Source organism: Anopheles aquasalis, chromosome 2, assembly GCF_943734665.1.
Source record: "Anopheles aquasalis chromosome 2, idAnoAquaMG_Q_19, whole genome shotgun sequence".
NCBI classification, from domain to species: Eukaryota; Metazoa; Arthropoda; class Insecta; order Diptera; family Culicidae; genus Anopheles; species Anopheles aquasalis.
The window spans coordinates 86783147-86796716 of NC_064877.1; positions in this window are offsets into that span (position 1 = coordinate 86783147).

Genomic DNA, 13570 nt, shown 5'->3' on the forward strand with positions numbered 1-13570 from the left:
CAAGTCTAATACCGATTGTATTGAAAGAAAAACGGCGCGAATGTGTTGAAGAAAAGAATTAAGAACGGAACCAAATTAATCGATATGCTCAACAATTTCAACTTGTAATCTGTATCAAAAAACGCTGATTTGTGTTAGTATAATAGAAATGCAAGTTAGGCAACATAAAGCATAACCAAATTGAATGCCGGCTATTTCCAAGTTCCCTTACTCCAATGCGCCGAATTCTCCGAGTCATGGAAAATGCCACACCTTAAACAAATCAATCAAAGATAAGGGCGATTTAGTGTGGCGCAATGCTGTGCCTTGGGGATATACACATCGACAGTCCATTAAATCAATGCCGCAGACATTCCCGTAAAAGTCGCAGAGTTGGACACATTTTAGTTGAGTAAAAATATTTCGCCTTACGTTAACGCCCTTATTCGCAAAATTTCCTCGCCTGCGCTGTCGTTGTAGTCTTTTGCTTAACCGCAAACGACGCACGTACGCTGTTATCGATTTTTTGCGCTCATTTCCCCAGGCTCGTTGCTCGGTGTGCTGGGGAGTACTAGTGGCAAAATTAAAGATTGTAGTTCCTGTAGAAGCTACGAACCGCCGGATGGCTTATGGTCGGTGCGTTCAAACGCATTTCTCGTCGAATTACGTTCAATAGAGAATGATTTCCGTTTAATCGATGATGGATAGTAATTAAAGAAAAGGTATTTTATTCTGGCATCTCTTTCCTGACTGTTGAGCTTTCTTTCTACTAATAGTAATGTTTAATTCCTCAACAAATGCTCAAAATCCACCAGAAACTTGCTCATTGAGTGTTCCGGTAGCACCACAAAAGCCATTATTGCTCAAACTTACACTAATGAACGTTCCTACGAGACCAGATTTACGTCTTCTATGGGGAAAAAAGACTCCCGTCGGACATCGGGCATATCGGAATCATCCCAACCAGCAGCGTCTGTTGCTTCTCCCGTTGCTGCTGACGCATGCGTTTCGTCGCACCATCTCCGCTAGAACGCACCCACCACCGCACCCAACGCACCCAGATGCACGCACCACGATACATAAAAGTAAAAGTTCATTGGTCTAGTGACCCCGGCGTCGACTGAAGCCGCAAGCATGGCACGTGCACCATCATCACCACCAGTATAGAGACGACATAGAAGTGGCCTCAACTTCTAGCGCTAGTACCAAACATACACATCACCGATGGCGCACCATGGATTTTGGATCTCTTTTCTTCTATTTTCGGCTAAACGGTAGGGTGAAGAATTCGGCAATCCCTAGCCCTGGGCTTGGTCCGAGTAATAATGGTTCCCTTTTCCGGTGTATTGCGCAATGGATCACACTATGCGTCTTTCGCATCGCCGGAATTCCGGTCGTCGTTGTCGGAAGATACGTCCCTTTTCTTTCCATTTACGTTCCGCGAGAAGGGAACCATCACCCTTCTACTGCTCCGCGGCCAGAGCCCGGTACCGGTTCGGGTGTGTTTGTGCGTTTGTGGCGACGATCTTGATAGTATCGCACATCTCTTGCTCGCCGGTCATCGCCCTTTTGGTCCCTGGGTGCGGCACCAGTAACGGCGTAAAAAGGGAAACCGAAACCCGTAAATAGAGCGATTTTGGAGACACCACATTTTGGGGAGCAACGTTCGGTTTATTAGGCACGATCCGTGACTTTATGACATCATTAACAGTGTCTTAGCAGGTCTACGATACGGTTCTGGTGAGCATGCATGCAGGTCGGTGGATGGTTCCGTGGGCATTCGATGATTCTGAGCTCGTTAGAACTCCATCTAAAACCCTCAATTCCACCGTCGACTACTATGATTAGGAAGTACATGCTGCGATAATGGAATCGATTTTCATGCTCTAGGAGGCTAATGCTGGTTCTTCTATTTCAAAAAAGCAACGCGATATAGTCACAAAAGTATATCAAATGCAAAAGAGCTGGCATTTTGATTGGCTTTCCCTGCAGTATCCCTTATCAACTGGCTAATAACAAAGCATTTCCGTGTCTTCAGCGACGCACACGTCAAGCGTAGAAAGATGTAGTCGCCATAGCAACGCCCCCAAAGCGAGTGTTCAAAATGCAAACAACCGAAACTCGAAACAAGGGCCTACTAAGTGCCTGGAGCATCTCGCCCGAAAAACATTCCCGGCTTCCAGTTGATTGTTTCCAGTAAATCCCGAAAAAAGCCACGCCAGGCCTTCCACCCCGCGAGTTTTGCCCCAAAAATCAATCCCTAAATGCTGCGCCACATTAGCTTTTCCTTTCGAGAGCATTTTGCGTAACGGATACGGTCGTTCTTTTTCCCGGTTCTGGTAACAATTTGTTTTACAATTCTCACCAACAAACGGGCGCGGTACGAAGTGGATGCTGTGCGTGTCTGTGCCAGTGGGCCATTTTTTCCCTTTTTTGCTAGCGTTCCAATATGCCGGCCAGGCGCCGTCTCAAAATGTGTGACACGTGTACAAACAGGCCCCAAAAACGCGCACAGGCGCTCCTGAAAGCGAAAAGGGCATTGACCGGCCGCTGCTCGGTTCTCGGTTCCCGGTTCCCGGTTGCTCCCCAACATAAAATGCGGTAAATATGTTGGGCCCACTCCTACCGTTTTGGGGGTAACGAGCGAGGATGAGCCCAGCCCCGGGAGTAAATAATGTAGACGCGATCCACTCCATTATGTGGCCACCTTTCTTTGGAGTGCGCACATCACCGAACCCATATTGACGATAACCAACCCCTCGCTGTCCTTTCCTGCCCCTCTCCCTTCCGTTGCCGACCACACGGTATGGAAACATGCCGGAATTGGGTCAATTGAAAACGACGAAACCGTGCACGCCCGCACCACTCCGAAGGGGAAGGGGAAGGGGGGGGGGGGCGAAGGGGATCGTTCTCGGCTGCTGCTGCTGCTACTAACGCTAAAGACATCGCACAAAACATCGCATTCGTTCGTTCGGTGCTGGTTCGGCTATCTTCCCCACCGTTTTGTCGTCGGTTTTTGGGGGAAGGTTGGTCGGTTTCGGTGCCTGATGCGCATGTGTACCGTGGGCTCCCCTTTTCCCACACGTGGGGGGAGATCCTGGCCAGCCAGCTTCTATGGTTTCACTTGGGGCCACATTGCGCAGGATCGACAAATGGTACCGGCATCAAATTGCCGTGTGTCTACCGGTCTATCGTCACGTAGCACAGCTCTACTTGAGGTGTTCGCCGTTTTCTTGTTCCCGGTGGTCTGGTTTTGTTCGTTTTTCTTTTGCAATTAACATTTGCAAACAAAATGAAGGAACTAGCTGACCAATCCCGTGGGCTCTGGACGATGGCTCAATGATGTTCACAATCCCTTGAACAGGAATTACTAAAAATACACGCCAGCAAAGGGGTCAAACGAAGAATGACGCAGAAAGATTGTCGGAAGTCATCAAAATATGGCATCCAGGGACTGTTGTGGGTCGTAAAAGGACACAACTAAACGTTATCAACCACTATTCGAACGCACAGTATTGGCCTCGGCGTTTAATTACTTTTCCAAGTAGCGAGCAAAGCCGTGCCGACAGATGCCCGGGGTCATGTTTTTGGAAACGGGGCTTGACATAAGGTCACTCATTAAAAAGCCCTTTCCATGACCAAAACCAATCAACGAGTGGCTCAGGGATTCTTCTCACAAAAACTACAACGATGATTACCTCACCGATAAGCGCGGCCCGAGGATGTGGTCATCGCTTCCGCCCCAAATGGACCAGACCGCATGTCAATCAAGACGTTTCGATTTGTGTACCGTTTGGTTTTTGTTTTTCTGCTTAGTTTCTGTTCACTAGCGCACCCGTACTAGTGTGCTGGCGTTCAACAAAGAAATAGAAGAGAAGAGAGAGCGAGAGAGATACTTCTTGATCATCCAACGACACCTCGCTAATCGTTCGTCCTTCAGTCTTGGGCGGCGTTTCATTAATCATGCGCATACGACTGTCACTCAAACTGCGGGCGCCGATAGTGATAGTGGCATCGTCGGGAAAAGAGAAGAGACAAAACATATACCCATCAATCAGAAACTCTATCATGCGATACGCTCACTGACCTCAGCGCAGCAGCAATCCCGCGGGTTCAAACTGTTGCCCGGTCGCGAGGTCCAAAAACCTACAGAAACATGCAACGGATTAGAGAGGCACGGAGAGGAAACATTATCTTGCGCTCCGTTCGAGCGAAAGAAAAAAAAAATACAAGTTCACATCGAAGGAAACTCCCCCCCCCCCCCGCCGTTCGATCGCGTGTCGATCGGCCAATCAAGATGTCACCAATCACGCCTAATTAATGTGTGCGTTAGTTCGGATGAAATATGGAAAGCGCATGCGACATTGATAGAGTTGTCTAATCGCTTCGTTAGCGAGTGATGTATTGCACCAGCACCGCATCACCAGCGGAGGCTGAAGAATTGCCACTTTTCTCTTGTTGGAACACATGTAGCATTGTTGAGCCACAGGGAATCACATTTGCTGATTGCTCCTCCAAGGCAAGATAAGGCAGCCTTCTGTATGATCATTAAATGAATTGGCAATCGACAGTGATTGCGAATCTTAAATAGCTTCTGGAAGCGATTTTGATTTCCTCTTTTGTTGGTCGCTTTGGAAAAGCCGATCTACTCGGTGCTCGAATCAAAACGCTGATGAGCGGTTTATCAACTCCGATTGCACCAAGGTCAGTGGCGTAATCGGTTTCGTGCATCCGTTTCGTTCGCTTAGCCGTTACAGCCTATTAGGTGCATTTCGGTACCTTAATTAGTTGAAAAGACCAACGCGAACATATTTAAATCCAAAAGCAAAAGCCATGAACACATATCAAACAACCAGCCCTACCCTTACAAGGCTGACCATTATTTCGGATGTTGATTAGTATTTCATAATATTCCATTAGCCGCACTACGGATGATTGAATCTCGTAAACAAACAAACGCGATCGCGCATCGCGGTAGCATGTGCATCGTCACTGTCCGGCGGAGTACCCGGCGGCTGATAAGCATTGGGATTAATTCCGGACTGGGACCGGGGGGTGACCATAAAAAGGCGAGTTGGGCGCCAGCCGATACCCGCCATCGGTCGATCCTTAGCCGAGGATTTTTTAATTATGACGATCACGCGGTTTAGTGCTTTTTTTTGTTTGTTTTCCGTTTCCCAGTGACGGTCTCCTTTGGCCGACCTTTCCTAACGGGAATTGAGTGAGATGCGTCGCTGTTGTCAGTCAGAGATGGTTTGCCTCTTTTCCAGTGATTTCCAGTGCGCAGCGTCTAATCTTTGGGTCTGCATGCATGCGTGGATGCGATGTACTTGGATTCTTGACGCTAGATAACCTTTTCTCTGGGTCAATAGAATATGGAATGAACTGAAATTCATGTTTTTTTTTCGGGGCTCGATCTAATATCTATTCAGTTTCAGATTCATTCGATTAATAATGAAGGCAACAACTACAATTAATGCTTTTGTTATCTATTTAGTTATTTATGCTGATATGGAAATATGATCGCATCATTATAACACTCAAGCTGGTATGCGATCAGCGCCACTCACTCGTATGCAGATGTTTTACGTAGTGATGAAGAGAGGAGGATCAATCAACCCAGTCAAACGATCAAACGGAACCGCTTCATTGCCGTAATTCACTTCGAACGTTCATTTCCGGGCGCATCCTGCTATTGTCGATGGCATTGTTATGCTTTTGTTTTCCACTGAAAAGGATTGAAAGGGTAAAGTACTCTCTCCGCGCGTTCTGCTACAAGGATCAGTTCAATGACCTTCTTTTCACCGAAGAGAGCATCATTTTGGACATTTCGTATCCTAAGATCTTCCCACGCTATCCGCTATTTAGGCAGGATTCCCGTGAATAGGGACCTTTTAGGGAAATAGAAGAAACACGAGAACTTAGCCACGTTGGTTGCCCTTTTTTCGTGTTGTACGCATCCCTTTTGTGAAAGGATCCGTGTGTTCCTGCGCCGTCCGGGGGTCGTTCAACTTGAGGTACGTTCGAGGCAAGTGAAGTCGTGGCTGTCGTTGCTATCCGTTCACCACCAAACCGCTGATTAGCACACTTCTTTGAACGATCTGGAAGACCTCGATGAGATGAGAAAGTTGAATCATTTCGGGGAGTTCGTCGAACTCCTGGTTGTGCCACACGTGCGCCATTCACGTCGTCGTCTTTCCCTGGCCAGGAAAAGTGCAGCATTACGCAACAGCGCCGATGCAGTGCAGTGAGAGGAGATGTCGCATGAGATCATCCTGGTCTCCTGGCACTCATCGTCACCCAACTCCAGCACCACACCAGTTGCCACCCTTCCCTTCTGGGTTTTTTACGTAACTTTTTGGCCAAGAATTTGGCGCACGATTGATCGTTTGGCCTAAACGGGATTGGGGCTGGCGGCCATTAAATACGCAACAGGCAGCGTGCTTTTACTGCACCGACGATCCGGTGACGGATCTTGGAACGATCGGACCGAACCTTTCATTTGTTACGTTCGATTGGTGTAGGCCCCGGCTGCAGCCCTTCACTTACGCTGCACGTAAACACCTTTCCCGCAGTTCCACATTGCAGCTCCCAATTCCCGGTGGCATGGCGATAGCGTGGCAGATTACTGCTGCTGGCACACGGTGTCCTAGGTGGTGGCAGACGTTGTTTGAGGTCAGTCACTAGCCAGGTTGGGCCCCGAAAATGTAACCCGGTTTCAGTATCCATCGTTCCTTTCCAATTTTTGCTCGATAACCTGGTATGTTGTTGCGTTTTCGGTGGTGGATTGTGCTTTCGTGGTTTTTTGGTAGTGAGTCTGTTTATTTATACATGCATGAGGTGGACCACCGAGAAGAAATGCAGTGTATTTAGTGCCTTTAGAGCTTAGAACGATTGCAGGCCCACAGGAAGAACTCTCTCTAGAACAAAACTATCTAGTACGACGATTGTTAGGTTATTTACTGCAAGATAATACCTCGTTGCATTTGATTTCGAGGAAAAGTGTTTGGAAAATAAAACTTTCACTGGTTATTTAGGCAGTTGTCATATTATTCGACTGTATTAAACCTTTCTGAACAGAAAATGTTGGTAGAGCAATATCGTTGTATTGGTTAAAGATTGTAGAAACCATTCGCTTAAAGGCATTTACTGACTGACAATCTACGTACTACTTGTCCAGAAAGCGAGTTACTCTTAAATGAGCTTTTATCAGCGAAGCCAAATCCCTATTAAATTCAAGATGAGTTCAGTAAGGACAATATTAAAGATTTCATTCCTTTTCTAGTTTTCCATTTCCTACTTCTTATCAAGTGTACGGACCAATCTCAAATACTCGTTACATGTCGCAATCCTAATGACGAGCGAAATCGAAAGGACAACGAAAAGGGCAACATTACAGCAACACATGCGGCTAGCCTTCCATCAGCTTCCAACCCATTTCGGCACATTTCTAAGAAGCACAAAGGACCTTCGTGACACCCATTAAACGCGCGGTAGCATTGTAATCGGACCTTAGTTTTTCGGAAACTATACCAGCGCCGATATGGTGATCGGTGATCTCCGCATCAGGGTGAGCGATTGTGTCTTCATTATTCCGGGAAACACTACGCCTTACAGAGGATTTTATGATCGGGACATAAACCTCGTTTTTCGCCCTTTAGTATTGATAGTACTCTTGATTACTTTGACATCAAACGATGCCCAGCAATCAACCAAGCAAAGCAATGTTCGATCAGCAAAAACTTTGATCAACTCGCTTGTGATGTAGGTCATGTGCTCGCTTGGTGGGAGGCCGTGTAGCAATGGAGTTAATTAACATGTTGACGATTCTAGTGGAGCATAAAATTTAACAAAGTAAAAAAAATCCTTGCTACAATTCGTGGGCGCTACCTTCACAAAATTCTCTTTCCCTCAAGATCCTACACTCAAACTGCACCGCGTGTAACGGGCAAAATGCACCACGATGCACCGCCGAGACGAGCTCGAAGTGCATTCTCGCTCGGTTCGTGCGTTCGTGGGACGAGAATCGTGAAATCATCATCGTGCCGATGTGGAAACGACTCGACTCCGGAGTCGCCGGCTTCCTTCGTTAGTGTTTTTCTAGTGTTTTTGTGTTCTTATCATGGGGCGATTGGGGCGCGAGGTACGGCACAACGTTACGCGGCACGGCGACCGGCACGTGCGCGTTCCGTCAGCGATGCCCGCTACGAGAATGGGTTCAGTGACACACTCTTCTTTAATACTCTCGTTAGCACCACACGCGGCTCGGCGTCGGCGAGCGCTACGCTGCGCTTGATGGTTCCGATGCGATGCACGGGCACGAGGGATGGGCCAGGCGGTGGGTGACATACTGGTTAGTCCGTGGGTTGCTCCACAAGTTTCCAAATGTCGGAGAGGAAATGATTTTTTATTCACAGCATTTTCCTATGGTCACTATGATGGTTGCGAGTTGAGATACATTAAGAAGTTTCCAAAATTCATACAAAAAATCTCCCTATCTGTCAACCATGTTTTGCAACGTTAAATCATCACTATTTTAGCTTGAATCAACTTCATGAAAAACAATGGCCTAATCGATTGCTTATGATTTTTTCCAAAAGACAAACAACCCTCAAACGTCCATCGATGTCTTTGCGTTTGTCCCTCCGGCCACTTCAGGTTCCATTTGTGTACGATCCGTCGCAATCAGTTTTTTCTTCTTCGTTTTTCCCCCTTTTTGATACCCAGACAGTCCCGGATCGTTCTGAGCAGCAGCAGCAGCAGCAGCAGCAGCTGAGTAGTGGTGTTGGCGATGCATATAAGATAGTTGTCGTCGACCCATGGCTCTCAGGAGTTCGTCTCAGCGCTTGCTGTTCAGTTTCATATCGGAGGACGACGGCTCATCCATAACGGCCCCTGCGTCCCACGCACTTGCATGATGGCGTTGCTTTCTGCCCTCCTGTGTCCAACCATTTCCCTGCCTCTCCCCAGAGCTACACACATTCTTTCCCTTTCTTTTGCTTCGGGCGCGTCCGAACCGATTAAGCGATGCATTTCACCGGAATACCCTTCAACTCCATCGGAATGTGTTGCACCAACCAGCTCTCAAGCTCTGTTTCTTGTGCGGTAATGATTCGAACACAGTTTAGCTCGCTGTTTGACTATCGATTTACATGAAACAGTACGAAACAGTAATATGATTAAGAGATGTACAAGATGGACGGGGGCAAAAAAATCAATTGGAATTTAAGAAACTAAGAGGAATAGTATAGGAAGAGTTTACTAACTGTAACTAGCATGCTCAATAGATGCCCTGTGTCAAGCAATGAAATTCGTGCTAAAGATAACGCTATTGATGCAACACAATCAATCTAGACCAGTGTATAGCTCAAGATATATCAAAATGGAACATAATCATTTGATTCTAACATTGCGCACAGACAAAGGCGTCCAGCTAACTTAGCACAGGACGAAAAATGAATATGTTGGTATTACTCTCGAAAAATAAATTGATACCGCTAAAGCGATACTGATCTCTATGCTCTGCAGGGATCAATATCATGTCATGGGTCCTTAGCACACGTCATTAACAAACTGCTGTTAAAAGTCGTACATGTTTGTTCCGTCTTAGCGTTAATACTCGTTAGCACGCTGACAAATGGTTACATCCTGTGCCAACATGAGCACTTAGGGTCCGAGATCACGATCGAGCGATAGTGTCATCACCATGGTTCAACCGAAAGCGCATTAGGACATCAGCGAGTCTAGACAGACAGATGCGTCAATCTTCTCCATCCACAGAAGAGGGAAAAAACAACCCGAGCTAATTTATTGTCAAAACAATCGATAAAGCTACCGGGTAGCCAAGCTCACGAGGTCACAGCTTCACAACACACAAGGCTAAAGCTGCCCATAAAACCCTGCCGTACTTGAACGGAGGCCCTCATTAGATCATTAAGTAAAGTTTAGCATGGTAGCCGTGATAATGAACGGCGCGAAAGCAAAACATTTTGCTTGTATTGTATTGTGCGTATTTTTTTTTTTTTTTATTACACATTTCACAAAGAGAAAGGCGTCTAATCTTACACCGCTTATCTGAGGATTAATGGTCGGGTTAAGTGTTAAAGAATCGCGCAAGATGATCCCCGAAGCGCACCCGGATTTGCTCGATCGCGCAAACACTCAAAAATGTGTTGATGCTCGCATGCTGCGTGGGTCGCGATCGAAAGCGATCCGGCGAAGGTGTAAGGTGAGATACCACCCACCGATGCAAATAATTGCATTAACCAAACGACATAGACATCTGTCAGCGCCGTTTCGACCGAGCCCAGCACCACCATCGGCATCGCCAGCATCGCGATCGGTACCAAAAAGGCGGAGAGAAACCGGCTCCGTTATCGCGATAGCAATCGCACCAGAGGGGGGTCCCAACGGATCTAAACCTGTGACAGGACCCACATAGGACCCACAGAGGCCAGGCAATGAGGCTTTGAGACACAAAATTCCCTGACATGCCAACGTCATCGTTGCTGCCGCCTCTCGCCATTACATTCGGACCGGTTTCGCTCGGTACGCTTGCCCAGCTTGCTTTGATCCCTTTCAAGGGATTAACATATTTATTTTGATTGGTGTGTGTAATCGTATCGTGATAGCGCGAACGAGAACCTCGCGAACCTCGAGGCAGTGAGCAGGGAATTAGGCTCGTACTCTGGCCGGATCACCGGCGTACCAATTAAGTGCTAACATGTGTATCCGAAGGTCGGCCCCCGGACGCCGTGTCTCATTAGCAAAACGGAACAATCGCATTTCAGCGCTCGTCGCACACCCTCTGTCAAACGCAGCTAGTAGTAGGCCACGCAGGTCAGTAGTAGGCCACGCAGTCGGTTGCATCCGACGACGACGATGGTGGTGGTGGCGGCCAGCAAAGTTCCATTTTGCATTTTGCGCTAAATGGTTCACCAAATGAGCGGCGGTCCGGCCGTCCAGTTGTCCACGGCACGCGGCCTACCCGACATATATGGTGCGTCTCGATCTGTCTATCGTGCTGCACAAATAGCCTTCGCTCGGAGTGACGGGTGGTGGTGGTGGTGCCACGCGTCCTGCTCGTGAGCACTCGATCATGTCGTCAAAATGGCGTGCGCTGATGCCACGCGCCACCGTTCCCCCTTAATTAATTGTCCGTCGCTCGAGAACTGGTTCGATTCGGAGGCATTTTTTGTTTGTTTCGGCTGAACTTTCAAACTCCCTACCGCGTGGCAGCACGCCAAATCGCGGGCCGCCGAGCTTTGCATGGTGGCCTTGTCTAAGGTTGATGTGGAATGATTGGCTCACGACGAGCCGGCGAACGAGGAGTGAACGATTGCTTTTGGACAACCGTTTGGCTTTGATCGTCGTGGTGTTGTGGAGGGAGTAGATTCAATGCTGCCACTGTCAATCGGTGGCTAATGTTTGCATCTAATCAGAGCGCACCGATCTGCGGCAGTGGCAGGTGTTGAACCATTTTACACCCACTTTACGCAATTCAGTATCGTATCACTGCCGAAGGATGGCGATTGCAGTTGTTTGGGGCCGGTGCCAGATGTGGATTAGACTGTCGGGCACATTTCTTGATTGCGATCGCTGGTGAACGTGATATTTTGAACGATTTGCATTTTTTGAGCCACCTTTTGGGTGCATTTTTGACGCTTTCACGATCGTTAATCCTGGACTGTTAGAAGCGGTAGAGCAGTAGTTTATCAATTTATCCTAAAATGTTGAAGAGATTGAGTGAATTTTCAGAAAGAACCTTTCGTGATCACTAACGAGTTATCGATCAATTCTCTAATGAATAAATCAAAGAAACGAACCATAAAGATAAACTATAACCTATAACACTCAGTAGCCAGTGATCAGGGTTTAAACAGGAACCGATGGCTGAGGAAATGAAGCATGATTTTGCGCACAGATTACACCTTTATTAGTGAGCAGCAATAACTTGAAAAACTTTTTGCCGATTACTCTTTTCCTTTCGATCCACTGGCGATCGCCGGCCTATCAACTGGATCGCCGTTCCAGTCATCCCCCCAACGAACATGACACACAGCATGCCCGGTACACTTGTCCTCGGTTGTTCGCCTGGGTTTGGGGCGGGGAAAAAAACGCTCGCCACGTTAAGGTTTATCTCTGTTAACTCATTTTGTTCCTCTGTTTTTGCCGCTTTCGCTCATTCCCATGATGGATGTGCTTGTCAGTTAAATATGGTGACACGCTTCATCTTTCGGCGCCTCCATCGCTCTACAGATAATAGAAGAAGTCAACTTTTGCTCTGATCAGGGGGATTAGCAAAATTACTAGAGTTTGCTATTAACGCAGAATCCTTAAATTGCTAGTGAGTCTTTGATGTTCCTCGGCTTTGCAGATACTTATAATATGATATTCGTTTATTTGAACTCGAAACCGCAATGGGAGATCGTAGAATCTTCGGGAAAATGACCTCATCACCGACGAACTGATTGTTTTCTTAAAAATTGAATCTCTTTGACGAGAACAACAAATGAATGAAGCACTACACAAGAAGCAATCAGTCTAATTCCATCAACGGGCTTAACGGCGTTCAACGGCAGGCAGGTTGGCATGTTGTGTCCGTTCGTCCGTGCGTCCGTTCTTGTAGCCTCCCTTTCGATCGCTCCTTTGGATCAGACCCCCATTCGCGACCATTTCATGCAAGGATTGAGGTTGAGGCAAGGACAGCAACTGTCAAGGCGTCCCACGGGTCGGAAAGGTTACTAAAATGAAGTAATTTGGTGATTAGACCTCCCAAGCGCTAGCCATGCGTCGCCATTGGCCGGGAGATTTGATTTGCGAAATCGCACCCCATAGTTGTTCGGGCGATCGCGAGCTCGAACCGTTTTTTGTCTACGGTTGCCTCGATCCGTTGGGTGCGGTGGTAAACGCACGCGTCGCCTGTGGCTATGGGGAGCACATCTTTGACCCGTAGGTCTCGTTGGGCAGGCCTGCTATTCCGGTATCGCTATCGGTGCCGGAAAACGTATCTGCTGCTGCTTTCGGGCTTTTGCTTTTCTTTTCCAAAAGTAACGCACTTTTATAGCACAAAAAGCCGCTCCTGTTATGAATTTATGTGATTGCTATGAACAAATGATCGCTACATTTCGCTACGGCAACGATCCGGTCGTGTTGTGGCACTCGCAGTGTAACAATACAAATTGGAACGGATTTTGAAGCGTGGATTGGGAAGGCGATCATCGAGTCAAGGTCTGAAGGAAAAAAAATTGCTCATTCCGGGCACCGCGCGTGGCCTTTTTGGCCGATAACGAAATGACATCACCTTTGATTCGAGGAAAGCAAATCTGGGCAAACTGTAGAGCAAAAAACCCTATATTCTAGCGAAGAATCACTAGATCGGCTAACCGTAAAATTAATTGCATTGTCACGGCACATAAATCTGGAGTATTGTGGATTGGATTCGCAAACTGGTGTTTAAATCAAAAGAAGAGAGGGTTTTTTGGGTTCAAACTGAATTGTTTGAATTATGCTAGACCAAGGACAATAGTGGAAGAGCGTCCTAGCTATCAGTGAATCGAAATTGGGTTATCTTTTATGTATAAACATGGTG